Genomic DNA, 26919 nt, shown 5'->3' with positions numbered 1-26919 from the left:
AGGTCACCTGTGGCGGTCAATTCGTCTGCCCCTGCCTCAGAGAGAAAAAAGAAGAGAGAGAGATAACATTTCTTTCCCGCACCCTTCCGCCCCTCTCCACGTATCGCTTACAGTGCACTCACGCCCGGGCAATGCTCTAGACCTAACCCAGGCCAAGGTGATCCTCCACTCGGCGAACAGCTGAGCGTATAAACGAGTGCATCTCTCTCTCTTTCCTTGCGTCTTATTTCCTCGCTCGTGTCATTCTTCCTCGTTGCTGAGGTAACACACGATGCAGCAGCAAGAATGCGGTCAGGCAGGCAGGGCACTTGCCGGGCATTTGGCATGCGTCCCGGCCGCTGCACACGTGGCTCACGTGGCTCACGTGGCTCACGTGCATCACGGGGTCAATGTCAGCGAAAGTGGTGAGCCAAAGCGCGCAAGAAAAGAGCAAAAACCGTCGAATCGTAATTTTTATCCGTTTTATACATGGGATTTTTTTTCCTCGCTCTCCCTTCCTCCCTCCCTTCTAGCCGCACACGCAGCATTGCTGGCGGCCCTGGCGCGGCCCTGGCTTGGCGGGCCTGGCGTGGCTGTCCCTTCCCTACAACGAACGGCCCCTGCGTGCACCCCCTCCCCCTGCCCCTCCGCGAAAATTACGGGTCGCGCCTGCTGGGCGCAGAGGCGGCGTCGCCGGGGCCTCGGAGAGGCGAAGCAGGGGGAGCAGGGGACAGGGGCGAAGGGGTAGTTCGCGAGGCGAGGCAGGACAGCGGAGGGAGGGGGAGGGGACGGCGCGCCGCGGCGAGGGCGTTTCCAGCCCCGGGGCGAGCCAGCGGAGCCAGCGGAGCCAGCAGTGCGGAGACGCGGGCGAAAAAAAAAGGATGAAAGACACAGCGCGAAAAAAAAGTTAATGAAGAGCAAAGGTTGACCGGGTGCCGGGGCCACAGTTTCCACCGCGTGCAGAGTCACCGCGGCAACGGCCGATCGACGCCTCGCTTCATCTTTCCCGCCAAAACAGCGCGCTCTGATTGGCTGCTTGATTGTTCGGGTCTATTGACCGCTGGTCGCACCTCTGCCGCTGGGCCGGCTGGGCCGTCTGCGCCGGCGGCGCGGCGGTTTCAGCGATTCGCGGCCGCCGACGCGGTGCGGACGCGGTGCGGGGAGGGGGCGTTGCGTAACTTTCACCGGTACCGGGTCTAGCCGCCTCCCCCCTCCCCTCGCCTTTCCCCCCGTCGCGGGCCCACTCATCACACGTGCGTGTCGGCCCTACTTTCTGGCAGCGAAACAAAACTCGTATCTCGAGGCCCCCAACCTCGCCTCCTTCGATAGCTCAGTTGGTAGAGCGGTGGACTGTAGAGGAAGGAAAGCGAGCAGGCATCCATAGGTCGCTGGTTCAAATCCGGCTCGAAGGACTCTTTTTATTACTTTTTGGTAAAATATTTGACTCTGTACTCAGCGGTAGCTCCGGGTTTTGAGTTTAATTTTTGTCGCTAGGGTGATGATGACAGAAAAATAAATTGATCACATGAAATTTTTTTGCAGTAGAATTTAACAGCACACGACACGGTTTGACGGTCAGACCCCCTACTCCCCACACTCGTTGGCCCTGTTACGACAGCCGCCTGACTGATCTCTGCATCTCGGGGCCCGGCCGGACCTGCTCCACATTATATGGCTTTCACCAATCGCCAGTTCCCAACCTCCTTCGATAGCTCAGTTGGTAGAGCGGTGGACTGTAGAGGTGAAGTTGGTGCAGGCATCCATAGGTCGCTGGTTCAAATCCGGCTCGAAGGATTAGTTTTATTTGTTTTTGCTCCACATCAGAATTAAACTTGTTTTGTTTTTTTTTCCGCGAGGCTTTTTTTTTCGCTTCGGTTGGACCTCTGCAAGGACTTGGAGCCGCCGCCCGCTGCGAAGGACGAAGGACGAAGGACCAGCTAGCCATCAGTTCCAGCCCTCGACAAGGCCAGGCGAGGGACGGGAGGGCCACCACGCGATGCTGGCGTGGCGTGGCGTGGCGAGGCGTGGCGTGGCGTGGCGTGGCGTGGCGTGGCGTGCCCCGCCGCCCCAAGGAACCGCGTGTCCGCCCCCGCGGCGGCCCACGCTGCCCCCGCCTCCACCGTGGCAGCCGCGGGGCTGCGGGGGCTGCGGGGGCTGCGGGGGCGGGAGGGGTCGCCGACCACGCGAAATTTACTGGGGAACCCAGGGGAGGCGGGGCTGGCCGGGCTGCCGGGCTCTGGGGCTGCTGCCGCGGACGCGCGGGTGGACGCCGTGCGCCGAGGGCGGCCGAGGGGAAGGAGAAGGGGTTGTCCAGGAACTGCTGCTTCTGGCTGCCAGCTCTCTCACGCCCAGCGGGCTGCCCCTCGCTCTCCGTCTTCCTCCTCTCTCTGTCTCTCGCTCCCTCTGGCCGTCTCTCTCCCTCTCTGGTCGCGGCCAGCCCGGCCGGCCCGGCCAGCCCCTCGCCGCTGGGGAAACGGGAGAGCACCGCCAGGAGCTGGAAAACGCGGAGTAAAAATATGGGGGAGCGCAGAAAACCCGGAGCGGGTTCAAAATAAATTGGATTTAATTAAAACGTCGGCGAGGCGCGCGTCGGCCGTCCAGAGGGCGTCGCCGGCACGGGCCTCCCCGGCCTCCCCGGCCTCCCCGGCGTCGCGAGTAAAGAACACGAAGCCCCTCGGCCGAACGGGGGAAAGGGGGGGGAGGGGGGGGGACTTCCCTCGCCACACTCAACAAACTACGCGCATACACACACACCTAACACGCGCTCACAGAAGATCTCTCAATCTGGTGCAAATTTTTAAATGCTATTTTCAAGCGAGATGCCGCGAATAAATTTGGAGGCCTCGTGAGGCTCCCCAGGCCTCGGCCAGGCCTCGGCCTCGGCCGCACGGCCCCGCCACGGCCACGGCTCCCTCAACGGCCCAGTGGACCGGACCGGCCCCAGCAGTGGGTCCGCTAATCTCACCGAGGGGCAGGAAGGGGGGTGAGGCGCGGGGTCATCCTAGGAGGCTTGGGGTGCGCGGTGAGGCCGTGCTTAAGCTTGGCGGCGTGGCGCGGCGTGGCGCGGCGCGGCGGTGGCGGCGCGGGGGAAAGGCAAGCAAGCAGCACTCGGAGTTCCCAGCATCAACCCCTCCCCCTCCCCACCGCGTCCCCTCCAGGGCCTTAATTATTTACCGCGTGAAGCTCCCTCTTACAGGACGTCGCATTTCCACCCGCGCGTTTTTTGTTTATTTTCCCCGTTTTATTTTTAGTGAAAATTTGGTTATCGTGAAGGAAAGCTCGCCCTTTGGACTTGACGACGAGCCGCCCGAATTCCAGAAATAATTTTCATCGCGCCCTGCCTCCGCGTGGCCTCCGTCCTTGTGGTCCTGGTGGCGGTGGTCACTGCGAGTTCGTCGGCGGCGTCCACAGACGTGCGGGGTCTGTCGCCTTCCTGTCTTGTCGCCGTGTGTGTGTGAGTGTGTGTGTGTGTGTATGTGTGTGTGTGTGTGTGTGTGTGTGTATGTGTGTGTGTGTATGTGTGTGTGAGTGAGTGTGTGTGAGCGACGCCCCCGCCAATAGCTTATTGACTCGGGGTGGCAGGAGGGCCCAGATGAGTACAGGTCTGTGTGTTCGATATTGCCCCCCGGGGCGTCCGGGGCCTCCCCGTCGGCGGCGTCGCGGCGCCTCTGACGACGCCTCGGTGCCGCTCGGGCGAGCGAGGGAGAGAGAGAGAGACAACCGGAGCGCAGCGTTCTACGCCACTGACTCTACATAAACCGTGCGGGGCTGTGCCATGGCTGCGCCGCGGCGCCGTCCTCTCCGTGTTGGTGTGTGTGTGTATGTGTGTGCTGAGTCACACTGCCACGGCGTGTCCCTCTGGCCGGGCCCTGGCCGGGCCATCGCGGTGCGCCGCGTCAGCACCTTGCAGTCCTTGCAGTGCATTTCCCCGGCTAGGCTCCCCTCGCTGTGCCGGGCCGGTCGGGTAGGGTGGTGTGGTGTAGGGGCCTCGCCGGGCCTCGCCAGGCTCGCCTCGGCAGCCCGGCGGCTCCACGACGACGTGCCAATATGACGCGGCGGCGCTGGCATGCTGCAGCACTCCAAGCCCACTCCGCCCCTGGACACTGCAGCGCACTGCACCGCACTGCAGCGCGCGCATGCCGAGACGGGCAGAAGGCCACATCAGCAGAACGCGAGGAAGGACCCGAGGATGGAAAGTGGGTGAAAAAGAAAGACGCTTTGAATCTAATTCTAAGATATTTTTAAATTTTCGTAATTGGGTATTTTTGAAAAAATATTATCATAATTCACGGAGAAAAGTAATCCTTCGAGCCGGATTTGAACCAGCGACCTATGGATACCTGCTCCGTTCTTCGCCTCTACAGTCCACCGCTCTACCAACTGAGCTATCGAAGGAGGTTGAGAACCTGCGGTCAGAGAAAGCGATATAATGTGGGCCGAGCCGCGCGAGAAGCAGACTGCGTACGCAACAAGGCCAGCGAGTGGGCAGAGAGGGGGTACGAGAACCTGCACGGACACCCGAAAGAGAGAACATTGTATGTGGTTAGCAACATTTTCCATAATTTTTATATTTAATTTTGCTTAATTTTGAACGTACATATGGCAGACTTTTGCGAAAGAAAGTTAATTTCTGATCAGACTTAACGCTTTTTGAATGGCGGAGGGCGAGAAAACCAAGAAGAAATCACATTCATCAGTTAAGTCATATTCATATGGCGTTCAATCAGCACGTAAGAATCCAAAATAGTCCTTCGAGCCGGATTTGAACCAGCGACCTATGGATACCTGCTCACGTTCTCTCCCTCTACAGTCCACCGCTCTACCAACTGAGCTATCGAAGGGGGCCTACCTCGTTGTCTGCACCGTGCTCCCAAAACTGTTCCGCGGCGCGAGGTCGCGGAGAGAGAGAGAGAAAGCGGGCCTCGAGTCGTGATTGGCTGGCGCGGTGCGGTGGGGCAACCAGGCGACCACCGAGTGTGGAGACCCGAGACGCTGGAGTCATTCAGCCATCGACTGGACAACTGGCCGCAATAATTGACAGTACACTTTGAAAACAGTGGTGTTCAGCATCCTCGCTCATCCTCCCAAATACGCCGTGAAAACACGGTGAAAGCACGGCAACGGAGCGGGCCGCGGAGAGGAGTGCCTTCCTGCAACATGAGAGGAGGGGGAAGGGGAAGGAAGGGGACTCGACTAGACGGTCCGACTCGATCGAGCCGCTCCCCCCTCTCTCTATCTACCACAATAATCTCGCTCTCGCTAGGCTATTCCACTTTTGAAACGTCCTTGACCGTGGTCATGGTGTAGCCGAGCGGGCCGGCGGCTCGCTCCGGCTCGGCTCGCCACGGCCCGGCGGCGCCCGGCAGCACGGCGCTACGCTACGCTACGCCATGGCTACGCGGCGCTGCGGTCAAAGAGACGGGCCACCTCCTCGGCGGTGAGCGCGCCTGGTGCCTTCTACCACCGATTAACTCTCCATTTCTTACTATTGATTGCCAATTAATTAAAATGGCTGGAATTAATTAGAGAGAAAAACGGAGGCGGGTCCGTCCGGGATTTGAACCCGGGACCTCTCGCACCCTAAGCGAGAATCATACCCCTAGACCAACGGACCGCTTGTGCTTACATGCAACCTGGTGCCGAACCACATCCACGCTGACATCCCGGAGTGTTTCGGACGAGCCATTACCTTTCCAATCGCTTTCGCACCCCACTCCTCAAGCCCCCTTCCCCTCTCCCTCCCCCCTCCCCTTCCCCCTCCCGAGTGGCCGGGCGGTCGGGCATACTTAGGACTAGATGACCGTTATTGCCCGGATCTCGGTGAGCCCAGCCGGCAGCCCCTTCGCAAGGTAAGCCCCCATTAAGCTTAATAGTCTGCTAAAAGTGTACACAAATTTGAAATTCCGTGTATCGACTTCCGCTCCCCTCGGAGGGCTGTCGGGGCTGGCGGGCTCAACACCCTCCTGGGCCACCCCTCCCTTCAGCCCGCCCTTTTCAACTCGAATAACAATAGTCATAAAAACGACCTGTTGATTTTCCATGCAATTGAACCCGCCTGCCTCCTTCCAGTCCTTCCTCGTGTTTTTGACCCAGAAGCGCGCCGACCGTGACCTGCGCAATCCCTGGTGTGTACTACCGACTTGTCGTAAAGTCAAGGTTATACCGCCGCGGTTATATTTATAGCTGCGCCGTTCGTCGTCCCCGTCGGGAGCACCCCCGACCCGCCCCGCCCCACCCCCGCCCTGCTTGCCCGCTTGCAGCCCTTCAGGGGGACTTCTCTTTCATGCGAGGACGTAAAGGTGGTCTTTGTGAGACTGCTTAAGTTGATGTTCATGACGGCTATACGTCTTGTTGCCGTGGCCCGGCGCCCCCGCCCACCCTCACTCCGTGCCCCGCACGCGGAAAGGTTGCCAATTGGCCAGTCGGTACAACAGACACCTGAAATAGACGCACTTCGATCTCGTCCCAGGTATAGGGTCAGAAGAAAGAAGAAAATGTTCTCGGGCAGAAAAATGCTTTCCGAAAAATCCAATGAACTACCAAAAGTCAATCCTTCGAGCCGGATTTGAACCAGCGACCTATGGATCCCCGCTTTTGCTGACTCTACAGTCCACCGCTCTACCAACTGAGCTATCGAAGGAAGGTGAAAGTAACCGGCTCCGATCTGCACCACAATGCAAACCGCCGGCCCGGCCGGCTCCCCACCTCGGCCCGCGTGCGTTTTTGTTCCACGACCGCGACTTTTATGTAACTCCCGGCCCCACCACTGTAGGGGCAGACCCGCGGAACCAGTTCGCCCGTCGCGGCCCTGCAGCGCATGGCGGTCCGTTGGTCTAGGGGTATGATTCTCGCTTAGGGTGCGAGAGGTCCCGGGTTCAAATCCCGGACGGACCCTCTAATTTTTGCGCTCACACGTGCGCGCTGTCGCGAATTTTGAATTCTGCTTGTGCCTCACACGATTTCGATCACAGGTGGCGCCGGTGCTGCTAATAAATTATCCAAGCTTGCTCCTGGTAAAGCCGCGTGCGGCGGGATGGGCCGCTTACAGAAACCCGTATCCGGTCTAAGGCTGAGGGGCGGCGCGGGGCTGCCTTGCCGGGCTGCCTTGCCGGGCTGCCTTGCCGGGCTGCTGGGGGATTGTAATTAGCCTAGACTTGACAAAGGCCCCGTTGGCCCCACATCGAGCCAGCCTGGCGCCCCGCCCGGCCCACCGCCCGGCGCCGCACTGGACCACACCTGGCGGGCTGGCCGTGCTGGCCGTGCTGGCGGGGCCGGCGGGTGACGCAGGACCGCCGCAGCGCCGCGCCATGAGGCCGCCACCGGAGGCCGCCAGGCCGGCCAGGCCGCGCACCCCATTGTCTCAATCCGCTTGATAAATGCGCTGCGCCGCTAGGGTGGCCACCAGCCCCAATGAAACACCGCGCCTCGGCCGGGAGGCCACCCTAGGCGCCCTAGGCCCGGTCCGCGGCGGCGGGGACTCTGCAGTCTACGCGCGGACTCGGGACGTTCGCTTGACAGTGTGCGCTGTGCGGCGCTGTGCGGCGCTGGGCCAGAGGGCAGGCCATTGCAGGCCCCGGGCGGTCCGAGGGGAGCAGGAGCGGAGGGGGGGGAGGGGAGGGAGGGAAGGCGGCGCTCGCAATTTGGCCCCATGGCGGGGCGGGGCGGGGCGGGGCGGGGCGAGCGAGGCAGGCTGTGCAGGGTAAGTCCGAGGGTTGGTACGGTCCGGCAGGGCTCGCAGGGCCGGCGGGGGAAGGGGAGGGAGGGGGTTGGCCGCGCCGCACCGCCCTACCGGAGGGCCTCCGCGGTGGGCGCGCAGCCCCGCAACGCCCCGCGCGGCCCAGCACGGCCTCGCGCAGCACGGCGCAGCGCAGCTCGGCTTGGAAGGGTTCCGCCTGCCTTGGCCGCCCCGCCAGCGCGCCAGCCTCGGCGTCCACTAAGATGTCGGCACAGTTCGACCAACACCCACCCCGCCCCGCCCCGCCGCGCCGCACCGCGAGCACCCCCGGGACTGTACCCGGCCGAAAACCCGCTGCCTTTCGGCCGAGGCGACGCGTCGACAAATGGTCGCGGAAATGAGATAAACTCGCCGCGTCGCCCGCCGGACAACGCGCTTAGTCCGCACGCCAGGAGCTAACGCACGGGCGTTGAGGTCGCCGTGATGGGCGGCACGCGTCACGCCCGTGACGTGTCCGTGACGCGTCCGTGACGCGTCCGACGCACGCCCGTGACGCAAACGACGCGTCACGGCGGCACTGGCCAGACTACTGCGCTTTGTCCCGACAACAAGTCGGAGTGGACGCCGATGCCCATCTGTCTCATTTGGTTGGACATCCCCAGCCCAGAGGGACGGCAGGATCGTGGTATCTCGCTCCGTCTGGCATTTCCCGCAGAGGTGCGAGGGTGACACGGCACACCGCGTTGAAAGGGTTGCAACATTCCAGCCCAGTGTGCCGGAGCGCCTGCGTAGCGCAGGGTATGCCGGCCTGTGCCTCGCGCGCGTCCGCCGGGCTTGCCTACCCCCGGCTGCGCGGGCGCTGGGACTGCCAGGGTACGCCAGCGCCGGGTCGACCACTTTCGCACTTTCAGCGTCGTTTTCCGGCGCGCGTTTCTGATTGCGCTAACGAGATTCTCCGACTGCATTTTTAATCCGTGTTGTCCGCCACGCCTGACGGCCTCGGCGGCCTGCATGAGGAAGAACGGCGGGCCTGATGTGGTTCGGCCGGATCAGACGGGCCGTGCGTGGGTGGTGCACTGCTTGCGCTAGGCTAGGCAAGGCTAGGCTAGGCCGGCCGGGGGCACTCAGGGGGCATACCCCGACACCACCACCTCGTCCACGTCACCCAGCCGGCTCTGGCCCCGACCCGCCCGAGAGACTCGGGGTCTCCTCGGGCTCCGTCCTCGGTCCGCTTGCTCGCCGGGCGTCGGGGAAGGTCCCAAGTGAGACACCAGCTCGGCCCTTCGGTTTGCTCACTGCCAAGAAGACCGTGGACGGCGTGGAGTCGATGGGGAGCCGCGAGGAAAAAGGCGTGCGAAAACCACAGCCACAGCTCGGCACGGCTAGTACCAACACCGGCCACCTCGCTCGGGTCTATATATTTTGTTTCATACACAATTTTAATTACTATCTTTGGAATGAGCCCGCATACTACCCCGTATAAGGAAACCAAACGAGTATTAACCGAGAAATTTGAAAGGGAAAAGAAAAAATTTGAACTCTACACCCCCTCCCCAGTCTTAATGGGGAGGCCTCCTGCTTTACTTCGGTGTTCGGGATGGGAACCGGTGCTATCAGGTACCTGGGGTTAATCCCGTCAGCGACCCAAGCGTTCGCCGGGGGACCCAGTAGGACCCCAAAGCTCAGGCAGCTGGGTGAGAGCACCCAGTACGAAGCTCTTTGAGGGGCGGGACGTAGAGTGAGACGACAGAGAGACAGAGAGAGACTCAGACAGAGAAGAGGTTTGGTGGGAGCTTCTTGTTTTCGTAGGGTTGGTTGTGTACCCCATGGTACCCCCACTGTCCGGCGCTCCCGTACCGAACATACAGCGTTTTAGGCCAGCTTCAAAGGACTTATCATCGCCTCCCCGACGAATCAAGGAGGCACCACCCGCAACCACACACCGGATGGTCTGGATTGATGGATCAAATACTCCATCGCTCCAGTGCCGAGGCCAACCCGCCGAAGCGGATTGCTTTTTAGACACCCACAGCGGAGTGGCCAGGTGAATGTGACTCTGACCACTACGCTATCACGCTTGTACGTCTGGCAGCGTGTTGGACGACGGGTTTGAGTTGCACTGGGAGGAAGGCGGTCGAAAAATGTAATGAAATGATGGGATTCGATCCCCGGATCCCGCCATCGGGATCACACGACTTTACGCTCTCGGCCACCACGGCCCATGATGAAGGGATCGGCGTGAGGTGGGTTGTTGACGCAACAGGACTCGACCGACCCGGTCAAAATTTCGCAAGAAGTTGGGGGAGTCGAACCGCCGACCCTAGCACTGGGAACCGACGCCTCTACTCCCTGGACCACCACGTCCCATGCTCGGGGCGGGCTCACGTTTACGGGTTTGAACCGCACTGGGTGAGGCAGTAAAATTAAATGGAAATATTTGTTAGGAGTCGAACCTCCGGCATGTGGGCCTGTTGCACACGGCTCCGCTCTCATGGCCTCGAACCACCACCCTTAGGATAGCAAGTCGAAAAAACTTTTGTGACGCTGGTATTCGAACACCGGCCTGCGGTAACTCGATCCCACGTCTCTAACCTCTCGGCTATCACAGCAGTTGTGAAACGCACTGGATCATCTGCTTCCATTAACGTTCGTTGAATGAGATTTTTAGGAAAGAAGGACGGTTTCGTCGCACGCACTCACGCACACAACTATGAAAACAGCGCCACGCATTACCACGCCCCCGGGGCCTGGCCGGCCCTGGCCCGGACATCGCGACACCACGCCCTGCCCCGCCACGCCGCGCCACGCCCCGCAACGCCACGCACTGCCAGACCAAGGTCAACGCGGATTTTTCGTCCTCGCGGCATAGCCGCCCTTAGCGAGCAGTGCCTGCATGTGCTGTGCGGCGCTGGCGGCCGGGCGCCGCAGGGTCGTTCCGGACAGCGCGCTCCGTCGCTCTGTCTCGCTCGCACTCGTGCCGCAGGGCTCGCAGTGCTCGCAGGGACGCGAGAGAGACAGAGCGACGAAGGCACGCGATTCGGAATCGGCCTCGGGGCGGGCCGCTGCGAGATGGGCCTAATCACGCATTCCAGCAGTGCGAATCTGCCTCCCCCCCTCCCCTCTCGGACCTGACGGCCCGGTAATTGATGATGCGAGCAGAATCAACATGCCAAATAAACCGAGCGGACCAGCGCGCCGGCCGTGGAACGACGTGGAACGCGGCGGGCCTTCGCGACGCCGAGGGCTTCCACGGCGTGGGTTCAAATACTGACGCGCGCGCGGATTTTCGGCGGGATTTTTATCTTCCTTTTCGGACACGCCCTCCGGCGGGAGGCCAGTCCAACCACCCTGTGCCCTTGAGCGGGACACGCGCGCTAGCACCCCGCCCCGCCCCGCCCCGCCCCGACGGCCTGGACTCTAGCCTGCACCAGCACCACGGCCTTGACGGCCTTGGCGGCGCCGCGGCGAGGGGCGTGTTGGCGGGGCGCGTTGGCGGGGCGGGCCCTATTCACACCGAGAGCTGCGTCGCAGTGCGGCCAGGCGCCGAGGCTAGACTGGCCATAACTTTACGAACAAACACCACAGAGGAAGAGGATGAGAAATCGGCGCAAAACGATACCCGGAGTCCGGAGCAGATCATTGCTCCGACCGAAATGAAAGTGATCATATTTTCAGTGCTCATGAATATTTATAAATATTTTGTAAAATTGTTGATGGTGCACTTTATTTTCCGCGGCTGACGTTTTCTACTTTTCAGGATCATTTTGATGACTTTCAACTGTCTCTCCGGCACTGCAAGCCTTTTCTGGCTGATGGGCGTCGGGGTGATTCGAAGCAGGCGCCCAGGTCAGAGCGGCGGAGCAGCAGAGCGCGGAGGAGAAGCAAAACGTTTTCCGGAGTGGCGTCTGTGTGTCTGTGTGTGTGTGTGAGTGTGCCGTCTGAGTGCGCAGCACGAGCAAGGGGGGCTTGGGCTCGCGGAGCACGCCGGCGGCCCATCACGGTCCGCTGCACGTCGCGACGCTGCCGTCACCCGCCGCGTCGCCGCGCCGCGCTCCGACACAGCCCAGAGTCCCCACTCCCAACAGCGCTCTGTCTCTCTCGCACTCGTTGGGCGGCTGCAGGAGTGAGAGAGAGAGAGAGAGAGAGAGAGAGAGAGAGAGAGAGAGAGAGAGAGAGAGAGAGAGAGAGAGAGAGAGAGGGAGAGGGGAGAGGGAGAGAGAGAGAGAGAGAGAGAGAGAGAGAGAGAGAGAGAGCCCCGCGCGCGCTTGGCCGCGGCTCGTGCTGCTGATAAGCGAGTACGTACGCGGTGCGGGGCGCGGCGGTGCCGGCCAGGTCAAAGGTCACGGGGCGGCCGCGGCCAGGCCGGCACGCCGAGGGCCTATCTCGGCGCCGAGAGATGTTGCAAGCGCGCGTAATTCGGCGACGAAAAACACAACGTTGTCGTCGTCGCCGGGGCCGCCGCCGCTGCCTCTGCCCGCTCTGCCTGCGCGACCTTCCAGCCTGATTTAAAATTTAATTCGGAGCGCTGCGGAGGCGCCCCGGCGGGGAGGACTCGCCTGATGAGGACGCCGTCGAGGCGTGGGGAGGGGAGGGGAGGGGAGGGGCAGAGGGCCGCCAGGTGTGCCGGTGCTCGCGAACGAAGGTGGTCATCTCGTCAGGAAGCGCCCCGCCCCACCTCGCCCCGCCACGCCACGCCCCGCCACGCCCGCCAGGTGGCAGGTGGGTGCGTGCGCGTCGTCGTGACAGGGACGTCGCGACGCGGCGCGGCACGCCACTGTACGCCTCGCCACCACGGCAGAAAAGGGACCGCCGGGCACCGCCACGTCCAGTTCGAAACCACTTCCATCTCCTGCCTTGCGCCGTGCGCCTTGGCTGCGTCTGGAGGTGAGGGCGAGGCGGAGGGCAGCGGAGGGACGGCCGCTGTTCCACGGCGCGGCGCGGCGCGGCGCTCGGGTTTCAAAATGGCTCTCTTATTTCTTGCAGTCTTCTTGTCTTTTTGTTTCCGCCACGCCCCCGTCGGGGCTCGGGGCCCCCGTCGGCCCGCTGCGGTCGCCGTGCAGCTGACTGATTCCGAGACTCGTTTTCGTCGCCCTGACTCGGTCGCACCTAGACGTGGTGTCCTGCAAGTGCGAGAGAGACGGCGACCAAAAAGACTCTCGGAGTCAGTCCCCTGCATTTTATGCCGCGCTGCGTGCATGCTCGCTGTTGTGTGCGGCGGCGCGGCCGGGGCGCGCGGCCGGGGGCGCGGCGCGAGGCGCGGGGTGGCGGGGGCCCTGCCTGCCCGCCTGCCTGCCTGGCGTGTTGTATTGGTCGAAAGCTGATTACGCTCCGTCTGGGCTCCCTAAGTGGATTGCATTGGCTGCAGGGTATAAAAATACGGAGGCCGCGGCGAAAAATAAAGACCCCGCTGCAGGTCGGCGAGCACGGCGAGCACGCACACCGAGAGGCCGAGAGGCGCGCCGCGGCCACCTGGAGGTAGTCCTCCACGCGCTTCAGCCCAACCTGGAGGCGGAGGAATTTTGGCGTCTCTCAGTCCCTCGCTTTGGCCGGCCTGCTCCACGAATACGAAGGAGCCAGATGCGCACTGCAAGTGCGAGGCGCGACGAGGCCGCCCCGCCCTCCGGCCCTCCGCGAGACGCGACGCCGAGGCGGCGAGGTGGGGAGTGGAGCGGAGCGGAGCGGGCCGAGAGCGGCGAAAGGACCGCCGACGACGACGGCGGAAAAAGGAGGAACAAAAAAAAGGCGGGGGAAAAAGGACATGGAAAAATTGGCAGTCCTTTGGCTCCTGCCTCTGCTTGGCGCGACGCGATGTGGCCCGTATCCGCCAATGGAGCCGCGCCGTGCTGTGCTGTGCCGTGCCGTGCGGAGGGCGCTGCCTCAGCTTCCAGCCCATCGCATCCCCCTCGCCTCCCTCCAGGGCACAATGCACTGAGAGATTGCGCCGCGCCCCGAGGTGCGCAAGTCGCGTCACCGCCTGCCCCAAAGGGCTTCGTTGAAGGGCTACGTCGAAGGGCTTAGTCGAAGGGCTAGGTCGAAGGGCTAGGTCGGAGGCCTAGGTCGAAGGGCTAGGTCGAAGGGCTAGGTCGAAGGGCTAGGTCGAAGGGCTAGGTCGAAGGGCGTCGTCGAAGGGCGTCGTCGAAGGACGTCGTCGAAGGACTGCGTCGAAGGACTGCGTCGAAGGGCGTCGCCGACGTGCGCGGCCGGAGAACGAAACGCCCTACGCCCCTCGCCTCGTCGGCCAGGCCGAGGCCAGGCTAATTCCCCGGCCGGTGGCGTTCTTGCTCTTCTTGCTGTTGCCCGGCGCACAAAGGCCCGGCTGCATGCGAGCGCGGTGCAGGCCGTGCATGCTGCAGTCTCCCAGGGCGGCGATCGCAGCGGCCGACCGCGCCGTGCCTTTCCCCCTTTCTTTTTTGTGTCCCTCGAGTCACGAAACTTGGCCGGGCCGGGCCGGGCTCGGGTTCGGCGGCGTGCTGTAATGGCTGTAATGCAGCGCGGCTGGGCTCGGTGCGGCGCGGCGCTCGGCTCGTCCCGGTCGCTGCAGGCCGAGAGGCCGAGGGGCAGGCCGAGGGGCAGGCCGGCAGGGCACTGCGTTTTGCTCGCCGCCGGTCCTGCCCCTGCCGCCGGCTGCCACCAAAAATAAAATAAAGTCGCGCGGAAAAAATTATGCCGCGCCGGGTTTGGCCATGTGGTGCCTCGCCGCCGCGCCGTCGCGCCGCCTCGCTGCCTCGCGGCAGAGGTTATGGTTGTCGCCGAACGCCGCGGCGTGCAGTTCGTTGCGCCCTGCCGGGGGACCGTCGCGCAGTCCGAGGGCCCGTGCGCAAACCCCGCGTCGACGGGCACCTCGCAAGGCCGGCCAGGAAGTGTTCCTGTGGACTCAACAGCCTACTCAGTCTCGAAGGAACGCTGCGAGAGAGACAGAATGACGAGTGCGATGTTCGGGACAGCTCGACCCTCGGCAGCGTGCCGACGGTGCCCCGGGACGCCGGTCACGAAAAAATGAGAAATTCAGCGAGCGTCCCAGATTTGTCGCGCAAAGTGCCGCGCCTCCGCAGCTCGGCAGCTGGCACCGAGGCCGGCGCCATGGTACGCCAACAGAGTAGGAGGAAGGGAAGGGCCGAGGCAGCCGGGGCGGCCGGGGCCGGGTGCTGTTCTAGCGCGGGGGGCGCGGGGGGCGCGGGGGGCGCGGGGAGTCGGTCCAGTCGCTGGGAATGGCCAGCTGCACAGCTGTAGCCCCGCGGTAGCGCTGTAGCCGCGCTGTAGCCCCACTGTAGCCTCGCTGTAGCCCGCTACCAGTGGTGCGGCGCTGCCGGGCGCTGCCCACGCCGTCCCCGCGGCGCCCTGGGCCTGCCCGGGGGGAAGAGAAGGGGTCCGCAAGGGGCCGACTAGGCTCAGGCCCAAAGGGGTGGCAGCGCTGCCCGCCCTGCCCGCCGCCATCCGCGCCCCCCGTCGGCTTGCCAAGTGCTTGGCACACCGGGGCGACCGGGGCGGGGAGGGCGATGGTGCCTGGAGCTGGCCAGCCTCGGGCCAGCCAATCCCCCCTCAGCCCCCTCCCTCCCCCTTTTCAGCAGTGGACACTCCAACCCGGCGTAAGCCCAAATCCACGCCTCCGCGCCCAAAGCCCGCAACCCGCCCTTCCTCCAAGCTCGGCCAAGCTTCGGCCAACCTCGGCCCTCGACTCGCCGGCCTCCGCGTCGTCCTCCACGACGTGTCCCCGCCACTCGACCACCGCAATTTTTCATCCTCGGGGGGCGGAGCGGCCGTCCCGTCGCCGCCAAGAATTTCAACCGGGCGACGCGCCTTTTTCCACGCGAAGTACGTGCGCGCGGCCCCACGGCCCCGCGGCCCCCACGACCCCGCCAAGTTGGATGAGGAATTTGGCACCGCAGTGGGGACGCCGAAAGGGAGGGGTGGCGCTACACACGTGTGTGCGTCTTGTGAATTAATTAACGCCCAAGATAAGTAATCGCCTGGAGAAGAGCGCGACCCCCCCCCCCCCCCCGCGTTTTCCCCCTCCCCCTCTGCGGGCAGAGCGCCATGGCAGAGCACGCCCACCTAGTCAAAAGCAAGCTAAAGCCCGAGTCGAAAACGTGACCGACATTCGAAGCGCCCCGACACCTCCATTGGCCGCGGCGCCGCGGCCTGATGGCTGCATTAGTTCCTTCGGGACCTCCAGGGCCGCCAGGGCGACGCTCCAAGTTTCCAGTGTGTTATTAAGCGCTCACGATCGCCAAGCAGATTGCGTCCGCGCCCTCGTAATTTGGCCGTGTTTCGGGGATGACAGGGTGGGCAGTGTAGGGGGACTATTGGTGTGCCGCCGCGTTAAACTTTAAATTCATTTCCGCTGCTTGCCGCTGTTGCTGCTGGGTGCGACGCGACGGGCGGCGCCACTGCTCATAACTAAATTGTTTTGCCCGGGATTATCGAGGCTGTCCGATCGACCCGGCGAGCGGCGCCTAGCGGGGCCGAGCCACGCCGGGCGGCGCGCAGGACCGCTCTGCCGCTTCGTCATTTGCATTTATGAAGGCGGGCCTTGGCCTGCCGGCGTGGCGGCCCGGCGCGGCCGGGGTTCCGACCGACCTGCAGCGTCAGGACCAGGCAGGACCCTCCCCCTCGTCGCGCGTTGGATCCGCGCGATGCCCCCGGGATAGCGGAGAGGCCAAGCTTTGAGATTGGCGTCGAAATTCGGTTCGCCTATTCGTCAAAACGACGAGGCAGGACTTACAACGATTTTGAGCAGCCTGTCAGCAGGTTGTCCACTGCCGCAGACTGTTGCCATCGGCAGTTCGAACTTGGCACGACCGCCCTCCCCGTATGACTGGCGCCGGGGCCTATTCCCTTTAACGGGAACCAGGGAACCCTGCCCGGGCGGCCCGAGCGGCCCGGGCCCCAGACGTCTCCATTCAGCCCAGTTGTAAAGGTGGCCGAAAGGGTCGCAGAAACAGCACAGCCAAGCCATACAGCTGAAACCTGTTGCTCCGGTCGTTATGTCGGAAATAAAGCGCTCGGCTCCCGGAGTCGCAGGCCGCAGCCAGCCGCAGCCCGGAGCCGGAGGGGAGGGAGGGGGTGGCAGGGCGGCAGCGCGGCGGGCCCGCAGTCAAGTCTGCTCTTGTGTCTTCAATCAACAACTTGCTCTCGTCCGACGCCCCCGTCCCCCCGTCAAAGTAAGCGAAGCCTCCCCCAGGACGTCATCCAGACCCGCAGGAACCTAGACACAAAACGAAACAAAACGGGCGTGGAATTCCCTGAGACGCTCTCCGGGACCTTGAGGACCTCCTCCTCGAGGGGGAGGCCGCCGGCACCGGCCGGCACACATTCAGATATGACAAATGTGTGGGCGAGGCCGTGGCCCGGCCGGCGACCCTTTTACAACTGAGGATTGAATCGCTTTGGTGGTGGGGGTGGGGGGTGGCGCTACGCCGCTACGCCAGCACGGCCAGCACACCAGTCGATTCATTCAAATCGGAATGGCGGCCACCTGTTGCAGCACATAAAGTGACAATGGGGATAATATTGACGTGGTCAGGTGCCCGGGCCCCACCGGCCCCTCCGACCCACCGACTGCTCGCTCTACCCCTTACAGTTGGCCGAGTTGGACTCTGGGGAGCGGCATCGGCGGCACGAGGCCTAGCCGACCCGGATTGAAATGTGCGAATGGCCGTTGGCGTGGCCGAGGTCGTGGCCGAGGCTGTGATCGTTGTGTCGGAATCTTTTTCGTTATCATATCCACCGCCAGCCCGTCTTACCCCCAGACTGAAGCTTAGCGGGCCTCGGCTGTTCTAGGCAGGACGACCGACCATTCGGAACACTCACTTATGCCACGTCCTTCCCGCGCGTGGTTCGAATTTCGGAACTTCTCTCGCGCACTTTCTGACGGACTGGCGGCTTTTCGCCTCAGAGAAGAAGCCGTGTCCGAAACGCGTCCGCCGCTCTATCTCTCTCGCACTCACGCCGCTGTCCGTCGGGGTGCGAGGGAGACCAGCCACGGACGCTGTTCGGCGCCTGCGGCGGATCTTGAAAAACGACATCTCCTCGACGGTCGACCGCAAGGCGGTGGAGGAGCATGACGGAGGGCAGATGAAGTGTCCGCGTGCTGCACGCCGTGATGACGCACCGAGCGGCTTGGCGCGCTTTGCGTGCCTCGCGCGTCGTCTGCTGGAGAGTCGCCCTGGAATGCGTCTCTGCCCGCCCCATTTGACTGCGAGTTATGAATTTACAGTGTGCCGGAAAGTCGCTGGACAAGCTGCCACTCGTCAGGTTAGGTTAGGTTAAGTTTCTGTGATGGTTCGCCTAGTCGCTGCCGGCTCTAAGGCTCCAACCCGCAGGCCGGCCCTAACTCATTTAACGCCTAAATGGCTTATTTGCGTCCCAGGCATTGTCGTCCCCCAACAGGTTCCCCCTCCCCGCGCGTTATTACTATCGGCGAAGGCAAATAAGAAGTAAACAGGCGGCAATCACGGCCTTCTAAAACATTGTGCGCGGTGAAACTCGATGCCGAGGTGTCTGACGTGCCTGACACAAGGCGGTGAGCGCCGATGGAAGGCGGAGGTGCACGTGGCGGCGACGCGGCGACGCGCCGACGGAAGATGCGGGCTTTTTTCTTGTTTCCCCTTTTGCCGACCACACGTCAAGTGGCCTCCGTACAGTCACGCATTTCCATGCGAATTATTATCGCGTCCCTCTCTTTTCGTTTTCTCTCTCTTTATTGGTCAACCGCGCTCCGGGCAGAAAGCCTCTCGCCGCGTAACCGTGCTTTATGGCAAGTGAAAATGGGGAGGGAAAACTGACCCAGGCCGGCGTCTGGGCGGCGCCACCGCGGCGGGGACCGTCGGGGGCCGTGAGGGGGGTGGGGGGAAAGGGGTTAGTGCATCTCTCATCCGCCAACAGGGCCAACAGCCTCCCCGCCGCACCGCCGGCCTCCCTCTGCGTTTTCTCCTTCACCCCGCCGCCACCGCCATGAATAATGTTGTAGGCTGTGTACCCCCGCGCCCCGCCCCGCCCCGTCCCGCGCCGTGTATCGGGTATCGCGGCCCGAGCGGGTCCATTCACTATGAATCCGGTGAACACGTCGCGCCGCCCCGCCGCCCCGTCTCTGTCAAGGGAAGACTCTTGTCGTTTGTTTTATTTGCAGCGCGATGAATACGGGCCGGTGTGCGGTGTCCCCGAGGGCCTCCCCCCCCTCTCCCCCTCCTGCCGTCAGGTGGCGGCGGTGGCGGCAGTGCAACACAATCCAGCCGATAGCGTGTCTCCAGCTCCAGCCTGCTGGAGACTCATTCAGATTCCCCTTCGCGTTCTCGTTTGCCCCCCTCTCTCTTTCTCCCTCTCTCCATCCCACTCTGTCCTTCCCTGCTGACCGCCCCATCCGCCCCATCCCCACGCCCGGCCAATGTTGACCCTTCGTTGGCGTCCCTTCCAGGACTCCCCTGGACTGGACAGGATGTCCCCGGGACGAGCCGCGGGCCGCGCGGTGGCGAGGAGGGGGAGGGGGGGGAGCAAGATCCCGATCGGACGGTAGTGCAGCGCAGGCAAGGGACCGGGCGCTGGGGCCGGCTGGGGTGGCCGCTGGTGTCCAGCCAAAGGAGGAGGGGGTTGTCAATAGGACGCCATGTTGGACACGCTCCAGGGGAAGCTGCAAGCAAGGCTGCAAGCGTGCAAGCAGTCCGACCCGGCTGGCCCGCACGGCTGCAATCACGGAATCACAGCGGGCAGCGCGGGGCAGCGCGGGGCAGCGCCACGCCGGTTGCACCGCCCGGCCGCTCGGAGCGCCTGCTGGGTAGGCAACCCACCCGGCGCCTCCCCGCCCCGCATCCCCTCTCCTGGAGACGCGTCACACTCGCATTCCGCTGCGTGTTTTGCTCTCGTCTTTTTGGCGGGTCGGCCTCGCCGCTGGAGTAGCCCCAGCCCCCCTCCGCCCTGGTGCTGATGGGGTAGGCCAAGCTCGCTGCCTGCCTGCTCGGTACAGAGGCCGGCCTGGGCTGGCCCCGCCCCACGACGTCGCGTCCCCTGTGCCGCCCCACCGAGCGCCACGCCACGCTGTGCCACGCTGTGTGCCTGGCCGGCCTGGCCAGACGGGCTGCACCCTCATCAATCACCTTTAATCAGCGGCGCAGCGTCGCGGGAGGGGGAGGGGGGCAGTTGATTACCCTACGCTGCCCCTTTTAGGCTAGATGGGCCGAAGAGGGGGAATGGCCGCGTTTTCCGCGCGGCGCGAAATGCGTCCCCCCGATCGTCTTCGTCAGCGCCGCGCCGCCCTGCGTCCACCAGTCCTTTTTAGCAGATGATACCTTCACACTTGGAACATACTCAGTTTATTTACGATTTTATATACAATCACAGAGATAGAAGCGTACTGCCACAACTAGCACACGTTTCCACCCGTCCGCCAACGGGCGGCGGGCCACAGCGCCCTGCGCCGTCGCTGCGTTTGAGTTACTGACTGGACCGTCAATGAATCCGCCCGCCCCGGTGCTGGGGCTCGCTGCCGCCTTCGGGTCCATGGCCGCCCAGCCGCGCAGCCCCTCGACGTCGAAACAAGCAAGTCGTCCTCTGCGCCGCCCCCGCGCCGCCCCCGCGCCGCCTCGCCGCCACGGTCTGGTTCCAATGCCTCCCCGACCGGGCCCGCGGGGCTCCCCCTAGCCTGGCCTGGGGCCCGGGGCCGAGTCCGAGAGGCCCCGTCCGTCCGGCCTGCCTGCACTGTGCACCGCGCTCCCGGACGCAGCGCCGCGGCCCCGCGCTGCCCTGCGCTTTGCACTCAGGCGTAATTGGTGCCGCTTCCCCGGCCCGCCCCTCTCGCTCTGCCCCGCTCTGCCCGTCCTTGTCTGGCTCGAGGCGGAGGCCGGGAGGCGCCGGGAGGCCATCGCGGAGGCGGCCCGACCCTCCGCCGGACGTTTGCGCTTGCTACCCCGTTTTGAGCGACGCTGCACTGCGAAGAAATGGAAACAGCAACCGAGCATCCGAATGGCTGCCGTCAACCTGGCTACATTCTCGTGTGCGTGTGCGAGTATTTCCAGCACAGTTTACGGCCAGTCCCGCGCCGGGGAGCATCTGGGGTAGCGGCACCTGGGGCTTATGTGCACTGGCATACCACTGCATCTTGGATCGTTATGGCGGCACCTAACCGAGGGTCGCTTCGCCGGGACACTGCGATCCCTTCGATTGCCGGCACGGCCCAACCAACTCACCTTGTGCTGTAGATCACGAGCAATCTCCTAAAGGCATTCGCTCGAAAGAAAAAGTTTCCGGAGGAGTAGAAACCTACAAAGTCATACTGCACAAACACGTGTCGGAAAGTCAGTATGAATCAGAATCACGACCATTTGCCATTTGTTGGTGTATTCGCTGCGCTCTCGTTGCGGGGCCGGTTTAGGATTTTCGGGAAACGAGTCCGGTGAGTGGACCGGACAATGCGGCGTGATTACGCAGGCGGTTTAAGCTGCACTCACAGCTTCCTGCCTCCGTTTGTTGCTGCTGTTTGTTTTCGTGTTGTTGGCTGATTTCGCCGCGTGCCGTTAGTATTCCCGCGTCTACCGCGTAGACTCGCTTTCGATTCATAGCCCCCCAACGCCGAGGCAGCTGCCGCAGCTCGTGCAGGACCCGGCGCCTCAAGCGCTCTCTGTGGCGGAGAATCAAATCAATTTATCCCGGCTCGCCGAGGGCGGGGCGGGGCGGGGCGGGGCGGGGCGGGGCGGGGGCGGGGCGGGCGGGGCGCCTCGTCCCTTATTCATCCCTGCCTCATGCCCGCCTTGGCGCACGCCATCGGTTCCAGGAACTTGCGCCCCCACTGGCCACCTAATTTAAAAATCCGCGCTAAATGAAACGCCGCTGCTTGTCCTTTTTTGTTTTTGTTTTCAGTCGTCGCGAACGGGAGGGTGTGGGGGCTGCGGCAGCGGGGCGACACGTCACTCGCTCGCTCCGCGGCAGGCCGTCAGGGAGGGTAGCCGAGTAGTGGAGCGGTGGGGTGGGGGGAATACGTAGCGCGATAGGGCCCGGCCGGCCCATTGGACCCTGCTGCTGGAGGACAGGACGACGTCGGGGAGGTGCAGGGGGCGGGGCGGGGCGGGGTGGGGCGGCCGGCCACATAATCGTCGCCATTACTGGACCAGCATTAATACCTGCAAGCTGCGCCGAGCTGCGCCGCGCATCGGCCGGCGGTTCCGCAGCCCTTGCACCGTTACGGCGAAGGCGAGGCCGATTTGTCGGAGGCCGCCGCCGCCGGGACTCGAACCCGCACCGCGCGGACGAGTGTAAATTACTAGCGCGTCGTCCTGCTTGCAGTGCCGGCCCCGCCGTGCCGCCGTGCCACTCCGTGGAGCGTGTTCCATTTCCTGGAAGCAAGCAAGCTCTCTTGTGCCCCGTCGCGGCCCGCCGGCCCCGCCCCGCCCCGCCCCGCCAGCGCCGCACCGCACCAGGCCGCGCCTCTCTGTGGCTTGGCCGTCAGCGCCAAATTCCCCTCCCTCCCTCTCCGTCTCTCTCCCTTGCTCCCTCTCTCCCTCTCTCTCTCTGGTCCAGTGCGGTCCACATGGGGGAGGAGGGGGCTGACTGGTGGCTCGCAGCAGTCGCCCCGCCTCGCCCCGCCTCGCCCCGCCTCGCCCCGCCTCGCCCCCAGCCACCGCGCCCCCAGCGCACCCGACGTCAGCGTTTCTGCAAGACAGCGCCGCTTGCGGGCACCAAGGGTAGCGGCCGGGAGGCGGGGCGGGGCGGGGCGACAGCGCAGGGGCCGTGGTCTCCCGCGGCCTGGGTACAGTCCGCGCTAAAAGGCCCAGCGCAGCGCGGTCCGTCCCGTTTTAACTTTATTTATTCGGGAAGGAACAATGAAAATGCGTGCCGAATTTATTAATTGCCGGCTTCTTTTCTCTTGGCCAACTTGAATCGCATCGGGTCGTCCGACGTGTCTTTCATTAAAACTTTCCCCGGCCTCCGCCGCCTTCGCTGCCTCGCTGCCTCGCTGCCTCGGCGTCCTCCCTCTACCTTTCGCCGTGCAGTGCTGCTGGCCCTCGTCCTCCCCGTCTCCCCGTTGGCGCGCTGGGCCGCTGGGCCGCTGGGCGGGGAGCGCCGTGGTGGTAGGCAACCGGCCGCCGTCGCGACACGCCTGTCCGCGGGTTGCCTACTGCCCGGGCGCTGGCCGCTGCCATGCTCCGCCCTCGGCAGCGTCTCAAACAGCGTCAAGCCGTTCGGGAGCTTTATTGCATTTTGTTATTTGGAGACCACTTCATCTTCATTAATATTTCCGCGCCCTCCAGCGAGCTTGTTTGTTTCATTCCCCGCTCCCTCCACCACCGCGCACACACGCACACTCTCACGCACACTCTCACGCACACTCTCACGCACAGCCGGCCCGGCCGTTAGGTAATTTATAAACGGTGCCGCGTAGGGTAGGGCTGCCTCCACGGCGGTCCCTGCGACAGCGTCCCGGACGCGTCCCTTCCTCCGGACGGACGATGGACGATGCGAAGGCCAGGCCGCCAGCCCCGCCAGCCCCGCCAGGCCGTGCGCGGCGCCGTGTGGCGGGGCGGGGCCCTGGTGGGCCGGGGGTCCGGCGGGGCGGGGCGGATGCATCCGAGGCGAGGGGCGGGCGGGGTCCGCGCTGTCCGTGCCCCGCGGACGGAGGGAACGGAGACGGACAGGCCGCTGGGACGGCTTGGACGCGCCCCCTGCCGGACGGCCTGGCCGGGCTGGCGGGGCTGGCAGCCTGGCACGGCCTGGCCTTCCCTACGCTGAATTAATCAAGCACCCTCGCCGCCCCGCCACCCCCTCGCCCCGGACACCCTCCCCGACGTCCATAAGGGCGCCCCCTCCCCTCGGCGTCGTGCCCGTCGTGCCCGCCGTGCCCGCCGTGCCGAGCTGTGCAGGCAGATTGGCGACGGGCGGCCTCCGCCACGCCCCGCCACCGCGCCACGCCACGCCACGAATGGACACATGCGCGCAACGCGCAAAAGCCCGGCCCGGGATCGCCGGCACCCAGCGGCCGAAGCAACGAAGCAGGCGAAGCAGTACGGAGTCCCGGACGGCGAGCAATCCCAGCGGCCTACACTGCCGTCAGCACGTCGCGGACGCCGCCGCCACCTCGTGCTCTCTAGAATTTCTCCACCGGCCCGGAAAACGGAGACGCGCCTGCCGGGTTTCGAAGCCGAGCCTCGAGGTGGCGCGCGTGTGTTATTGCAGGCCGCGCTGCACCGCTGCACCTCCAGGGGGCGGCCCCTGAATGGCTGCATGGAGCGGTGGGGCGGTCCTGCCCCGCCCTGCGCCGCCCTGCACCGACCTGCACACACAGGCCGGTGATAGGGGCAGCTTGTCAGGTACAACACGCCCTGCACCGCCCTACACCGCCCTGCACCGCCCTCCCAGCTTCTTATCACAAATCCATGCGCATAATAGGACGGCGTGCACTGCGGCCTGGGGCGGCCGTCACGGAGAACGCACCACCAGCCCCTCCGCAGCAGGAAAAAGCACCCTCTGTTCACTTTTTTTAGAATCAGGAATGCGAACGAATAACCGGCGCGTCTGCGCTTCTCGCTTCTACGCGAAATGCGCGACGCTTTGCAGGTGAGATGCCACCTGTTTCATACTCTCCGTTAGTTTCGGCTTTTCGCGTTTCGCTGGGCTTGCGGTGAGGGCGCTTGTTGACGAGCTGCTCCCGTTCCCGGAACCACCCGGCCATGGCGGCGGGACGGCGTTCCTGGAATCAGCCTTGATCCGCGCCTGAGGGCAAACTGCATCGAGGGTTATTATTGGCATCACTCGGCATGCTCCGCCAGCTCCGCCTCGTGGCCCGAGACTGACTGATGCCGAGAGTCGTTTCCGTCGCTCTGTCTCTCTCGCACCCAGGCGGGACGCCCCACGAGTGCGAGAGAGACAGAGTGACGAAAACGACTCTCAGTCTGCTGCGTGCTGGGTGCTGCGTACTCCGCGGCAACTTGGAACGCCACTGTAAATCCCGATCCGGCTCCAGCGGCTCGCCATGCACGTATACACACGGCTTGAGAATTTGCGGCAAGTGGAAGGGGGGGAGGGGGCTATAGGCAATACGGCGTCGGCCAATCCGGTCGACCCGTTCGTCTGGAAGTTATCCATTCATCCAATCAGCGCTAATTCGGCTGGTGTGGAACGCCAAAGCCCTTCCAGTGCCAATCTGCCGACCCAGGAGGCCCTGTCATGTCCCGCACCGGGGCGGATTATTATTTTTCCAACTGTCAGTGACTTGACTGTCTCTCCTGTTTGACCTCTTTTAGGGGTCCTGTTGATTTTGCAGTTGATTGAAATTTACCCGATTTTACGTTTAAAATGCCAGACTTTTTTCGATGCAGTCCATTGAAAAACTAGAGTGACGCGTGATAGGCAAAACCGAGCTGAAAGTGCAGGAGTTTGTGCGACGCCCCGTCGGGTTCGGAGCCTCTTCCCGGCCGGACCGAATGGCACCATGCTGGCGGTGCGGCTCTAGGCTCGGCTCCCCGGCGCTCCCGGCTCCCAGTGCCAGGGACTCCCAGTGCCAGGGACTCCCAGTGCCAGCCGAGTGATTCAGAAGATCGCTTTGTCGCTCTGTCTCTCTCGCACCCTTACGGAGTGCCCCATGAGTGCGAGAGAGACAGAGCGACGAAACGACTCTTCGGAATCGCGCAGCAGGGACTCCCAGCCCAGCCCCGGCGCCTCGCCCGGCGCCCTAACTCGCTCCTACCTGCCGGCCTGCGTTGCCCCGGCGTTGCTTGGCGTTGCCGCGCGGCCCGGCGCTGCTGCTGCCGGCCATCTAATTAACTCGGAGCGCCTCTGCGCCGCTCTGCGCTGCCAGTCGGCTCACTCCGAGCGGCCCGTCGTCGTCTCCCTCGCTCCCACGTCCAGAGTGAGAGAGAGGGAGGCCCCCCGCTCGGAATCGGCCGCTGCCACCGTCCTGGAGCCTCCACGCCGGCCTCCACGGCAGCCGCGGCAGCCCCCAGCCTCGCCGTGCACCCCGGCCCTGCAATCTCCTTAACCCCCTCCCCGTGGGCCCGTGGGGGAGGTGGGGCGAGCAATATGCGTCTCTGTACACATACCTGGCGTGTCCATTCGCAGCGCGGCAGCGCGCTCCCTCGGGGACTGGAGCCAAGTCCCAGTCTACGCCCACAAGCACGGCCCACAGCCGCCTGATAGTACAGTGTACTCCGCCACGCATGCCCACACCCCAAAGGCCCCGCCAGAGGCCCCCGCCTATCGTCTCCCGCGCCTACACGCGTCTTCATCGGGGTGCGCGCCGAGGCGGCGCGACGTGGCGGCCAAGTTCATGCTGATGTTTTTGTTTTTGCCGCGGTGGCGGCGCCGCCAGACGGGGCCTCGCGACCGTTGCGTCAACGTGACGTCACCGCCGATGCTTGCCTTGCCTCATTTACTTGGCCGCGGTTCTACGGCTCGCGGCTCCGCGGCAGCCGCCGCGAGGCGGTCCCCCCACCCCTCCCCCCACCACCGACCCCCCACCCGCCAGGCGCCGCCGCGCCGCGCGCTGCACTGTCTCCCCGCTGCGGTGGCCCCCACCTCATGTCCCTTCGATAGCTCAGTTGGTAGAGCGGTGGACTGTAGAGGCGAGCGCGATGCGGTAATCCATAGGTCGCTGGTTCAAATCCGGCTCGAAGGACTCCTTTTTATTCGGCCCCGATGCTGTGTTTGGTGCGCGGCACGGGTGGCGTCGGAATGTCGCTGAGCACAACGCGTGAACCCGGCGGCGATGGAAAAGAAGACGATATTTCCCAAGTTAGCCAATTACCCCGGCCTAGTCTCCCCCGCGCCGCCCCGCGCGCCAGGCCGCGGCGCCTCGCAGCTTGTGCTATCAGGGATCGCTTCGATCGGACAGAGGGAGAAGGCGGAGGAGGAGGGCGAGAGGACGAAGGAGGGAGAGAGAGAGGGAGAAAGAGGAAGAGAGAGAGAGAGGGAGGGCTGATGGACGCAGCGCCACCGCGCGGACCCTCCCCGACCCTCGCGACGCCCCGCGAAGCCACGCCGCCAACCCCGTGGCCACGGCGCGGAGTCGCGCCTGCCAGCCTGCCAGCGCCTGCTCGTCTGGACGCGTACACTGCCAAGCACCCCACCCTCGACCTCCTACACTGCCAAAAGACGAAAAGCAAAGAAAAAAAAGTTTAGTCTAGCTTGTGCGCCTCATCCGGCGCTCCTCTTCCAACATGACTCGGCGAGTATTTGGCCGTTTGATTGCTGCTTAATAAAAAGAGTAGAAAACAATTACTTTCCACTAGAAATGTCGGTCAGGAGACTTTCAAGTTCGGCGATGTGGAAGAGTGTGATGTCTTGGT

The 26919-nt window shown here is 64.0% G+C and overlaps 8 non-coding genes across 8 annotated transcripts; 4 read left to right on the top strand and 4 right to left on the bottom strand.

Annotated features, from left to right (window-relative positions):
• The first annotated feature begins 1298 nt into the window (after nucleotides 1-1298).
• On the top strand, nucleotides 1299-1391 carry Trnay-gua. The gene is made up of 2 exons: nucleotides 1299-1335; nucleotides 1356-1391. It is a non-coding gene; the product is annotated as a tRNA-Tyr (tRNA).
• A 290-nt stretch (nucleotides 1392-1681) lies between these two features.
• Trnay-gua lies at nucleotides 1682-1773 on the top strand. The gene is given in 2 exon segments: nucleotides 1682-1718; nucleotides 1738-1773. It is a non-coding gene; the product is annotated as a tRNA-Tyr (tRNA).
• A 2508-nt stretch (nucleotides 1774-4281) lies between these two features.
• On the bottom strand, nucleotides 4282-4374 carry Trnay-gua. Its single transcript has 2 exons — nucleotides 4338-4374; nucleotides 4282-4317 (listed from the first exon to the last, which is right to left on the bottom strand). It is a non-coding gene; the product is annotated as a tRNA-Tyr (tRNA).
• A 352-nt stretch (nucleotides 4375-4726) lies between these two features.
• Nucleotides 4727-4820, bottom strand: Trnay-gua. Its single transcript has 2 exons — nucleotides 4784-4820; nucleotides 4727-4762 (listed from the first exon to the last, which is right to left on the bottom strand). It is a non-coding gene; the product is annotated as a tRNA-Tyr (tRNA).
• A 701-nt stretch (nucleotides 4821-5521) lies between these two features.
• Nucleotides 5522-5593, bottom strand: Trnap-agg. Its single transcript has one exon. It is a non-coding gene; the product is annotated as a tRNA-Pro (tRNA).
• A 936-nt stretch (nucleotides 5594-6529) lies between these two features.
• Trnay-gua lies at nucleotides 6530-6619 on the bottom strand. The gene is given in 2 exon segments: nucleotides 6530-6565; nucleotides 6583-6619. It is a non-coding gene; the product is annotated as a tRNA-Tyr (tRNA).
• A 182-nt stretch (nucleotides 6620-6801) lies between these two features.
• Nucleotides 6802-6873, top strand: Trnap-agg. Its single transcript has one exon. It is a non-coding gene; the product is annotated as a tRNA-Pro (tRNA).
• Nucleotides 6874-26157: 19284 nt separating this feature from the next.
• Nucleotides 26158-26249, top strand: Trnay-gua. The gene is given in 2 exon segments: nucleotides 26158-26194; nucleotides 26214-26249. It is a non-coding gene; the product is annotated as a tRNA-Tyr (tRNA).
• The last annotated feature ends 670 nt before the right edge of the window (nucleotides 26250-26919 follow it).

The sequence above is a fragment of the Thrips palmi genome, unplaced genomic scaffold (assembly GCF_012932325.1).
Source record: "Thrips palmi isolate BJ-2018 unplaced genomic scaffold, TpBJ-2018v1 HiC_scaffold_12, whole genome shotgun sequence".
Lineage (NCBI taxonomy): Eukaryota > Metazoa > Arthropoda > Insecta > Thysanoptera > Thripidae > Thrips > Thrips palmi.
Note: the sequence above shows the minus strand (reverse complement) of the source record. Positions and strands in the feature narration are given on the sequence as shown.